Here is a 3,833-nt window from a genome sequence, read left to right as displayed (position 1 = left end):
TACTTAACTCACCTGCTAAAGTAAGGAGGACGACAAAAGATATGCTCACAAAAGATTGACCCTCCCCCACAACATGACATTTACCACAGTAAAATTATGCCTATTGCTGCTAGTGTAAAAGTCAACGTGGACATCACAGAAAGGGTGAAAAGTTCTCACAGGTTGAGAACAGGATGAGAACAGGTATTTAACATCTAGGTTACAGATAAAACAGTTGACACACGTGCACAAGACAGAGAAGGCTTGCCATTCAACAGCTGCCATTCATTTTGTGCTGTTGATTGCCTGTGGTCAAATCTGGGTCAAATGTGCATTTTCAATGAGCGATCGTTAACCTAATGTTACATGAATAGTTGCCTGGCAGTGTTACCGGACTATTTTTAATTAAACATTGCATGACCCTCCCTTGAATTCAAAGTGAAATCAGCAGACCCTCCCTGGGACTGAAATTAAAATGCCATGACCCTCCCCTATTTTCCTCCAGGGGGTGCTGTTAAAAAAAACGATTGTTCCCTAGGGAGGGGTCGTTTTTCATTGAGGGGTGTTACTGGAGAAAATGTATAAGCCCTGATAAAATGCCATGACCATCCCTCTCAATTTGGGCATAAAAAAAAAAGAAAAAAAGATTGACCCTCCCCTACATCATGACATTTACCACAGTAAATGTATGCCTAAAACTAGTAACTAGTTTAGGTAGCTTCAAAGCCCGCCCCCACATCCTGGCTGTCTATCTGTGATGTAGCTCTGTTAATGCTCCCCCTCCAACTGTCCTATGCTACTGTATTATGTTCCTTGTTCTCCCTTACAAACTGTTTTTATTTTATTTTTTGACACTTGCTTTGGCAATGTAAACGTATGTTTTCTCACAAAATGTTATGATTACCGAAAAGTATTGAATTGATTGATTGATTGATTGATTGAAGACTTTATTAGAAGTTTGCATAGGAAAAGGTACAGTTTCATGACGGTACAGTTCACTGGTACAAGGTCTACTAAAAGGAGATCCATGAAAAGACTAAGCTTATTTCCACAGGAAACCATTAAAGTATCTCATATAACATTGAATGACAGACGAATAGAACACAGTACTATGCAGTAGATATGTAAAGAAAAATAAAATGAGAGAACAAGAAAAGGAAAACAGTAAGTCTAAACAAACAGTAAGTATATGCAAAGAAGGGGCAGGGGAGGGTAGGGTTGGGCTAGGTTAGTTGTTTTTTTTTACCAGTTGCGAACGGCTGCTGCCTGAAAAACAGTGTAAATAGTTTGACATTTTAAAAGCAGCAACTTTAATGTAGTGATGAAAACTGCTGATTTATCACCCACATATTATTTTTTAAACTGAGATAATGTCTACTGTTAATCTGTTGATGCTGTACTCCTCCAACTGTATAGATTTTACCTCTTCTCAACTGTTTTTATTTTATTTAGGATACTTGCTTTGGCAATGTAAACGTATGTTTTCTCATGCCAATAAAGCTCCTTTGAATTTCATTTAATTGATGTAGCCTCAATACATTTAGCCTAAATACTGTAGCTTTTCCTTTTTGTAGGCTACTTATTTTACTCAAGTAGGCATGCAAGCATTTTGAATTCAGGATGTATACTTGTAACAGAGTATTTCTATATTGTAGTGATATTAACTAAAGTGATACTAACTAAAACTTTTAGTATTCATGTGGGTAGCCTACTTTTTCCACCACTGGTAGGTCTATTAGCAAACTAGCCTTCCAATCCAGTGGTCAAAGGGGGGGGGGGGGGGTCAAAAACTTCTACGCCCATGATAATGATGCGCCATATAACTTTTTCAGCTGGAGGCTAGGTCATTACACTTGGAAAGGAGTCAGCTTAGGTGGTTGGGGCATCTAGTACGGATGCCCCCCGAGCGCCTTCCTAGGAAGGTCCTCGATGCACGTCCCACTGGGAGGAGACCCCGTGGCAGACCTAAGACCAGATGGAAGGATTATATCTCCAGACTGGCCTGGGAACGCCTCGGTATACTCCCTGAGGGATTGGAGGAAGTTGCGCAGGATAAGGAAATCTGGAAGTCTCAGTTGGAACTGTTACCCCCGCGACCCGATTCCGGATAAGCGGTTTGAAGATGGATGGATATATATATATATACTCTTCATTAAATATAGCTCAACTACAATGGAAGCTACTGTATATCCCCAGAGAAATGTAGCAAGCAACACTACAAGCTACACAGCAAAAGTATAGCTATAGCTACATCGACACTACTTTGTTTTATCAACTTCATGATCAAGAACAACTTTCCAACAAAAGAAATAGGCAGAAAAAAACAAGCCCTCTGTCTGGCTTGTGTCATGCTTTCGTTTACTTAAATGCACCTTTTCAGGCTGTGACCCCCCCAAAATAATCACAATTGAGGACCCCCAAAATAATCATAGGGTTAGGCTAACCCAAAATAATCATAATTGAACTGGGGTGTATTCATGATGGCTTGGATTTACTAGACAACAAAACCCCATGACTCTGAACCCTTTCCTTGGTTGCTCCCGGTGAGCAGGTTGGTGCCTTGCATGGTTTCCTCTGCCATCGGTGTATGAATGGGTGTGTGTGTGTGAATGTATTGAATGTGTGTGTGTGTGTGTGTGTGTGTGTGTGTGTGTGTGTGTGTGTGTGTGTGTGTGTGTGTGTGTGTGTGTGTGTGTGTGAATGTAATGCCCAATCTATGAAAGTGCCTTGGATGAAGGCGCTATACAAATGCACCATTTACCATTATTGCAACCATCAGTGGCAGTGTACAAACTGGCCACAAGGTGGCGGTATATGACTATGCTGATACATTACAAAATGTTAGGTACTTTTCTGCCCCGTTATGAAGAAATATTTAATAACTTTCCGTCCGCTTTTAAACCCATGCTTTATATCTAAATCTTTACGATTTATGATTATCTTATTATTATATTGTATGTCTTGTCTTTAAATGGCTTAATGAATTGAATACAGGATTTCCACAATAAAGCCCTATTTTTGCATTATCCTTTTATGTTGTAGGCTAAACCGTACCACTGCACTGTTAACATAATGGTTGGTGCTTATAATAGTTGCCTAGTTTTTTGTGAATAATGGAAATTGAGTACAAAGGTCCCCAATTAAGAAGCCAAAAGCTTTCTTTCTATATAGTAGACCTTGTATCTGAACTGTTTCCCATGCAAACTGATAATTAAATATTAGATATTAAATCAATCAATCAATCAATCAATCAATCAATCAATCAATCAATCAATCAATCAATCAATCAATCAATCATCAATCATTAGCCTCAAATGTCCGAAGATTGCTCTCACTGTGGCCTAAAAAGTTCTGTGATTTTGATCATCAATAATCTGCATTTTATGTTTTATTGTTATATAGTTGAATTTGTGAGGAACTTCTTTTTTTTCCTAGGCAAAAGCAGTTCCTCATGACAACAAATCATGTTGGAGCTCAACTTGTTTCCGGGAACAACAACTAGGGCGAATATACCAAGGATGCCTAGGTGATGTCACGAAACAGGAACTAAATTGTGCGTGTATCATTATCCACCTCTATGGTAGTGTGTATAAATATAGCCTGTGCTGTTAGTGTTGTGAGTTTTTAATGTTTTATTTTTTTATAATACGATATTTTCACTCAAACTAAAACATTTAAGTACTTGTACTTTGGGGTCATTGTGCTCATTGTCCTAAAAAAAGTGTATTGCACTTTAATCTAAAAAATAATAATGTTTAATCCACGCTTGGGAGCGCTTCCGGCTTCGGGTAGGACTCATAGCCGTGACGTCACATAGCGCATCCTTGGCTTTCAGGGGAAGGAATGTCGTCTGT

Source organism: Nannobrachium achirus (genome assembly GCF_963921795.1).
Source record: "Nannobrachium achirus genome assembly, chromosome: 4".
Lineage (NCBI taxonomy): Eukaryota > Metazoa > Chordata > Actinopteri > Myctophiformes > Myctophidae > Nannobrachium > Nannobrachium achirus.
The sequence above is the reverse complement of the archived record's forward strand: the minus strand, read 5'-3'. Positions refer to the sequence as shown.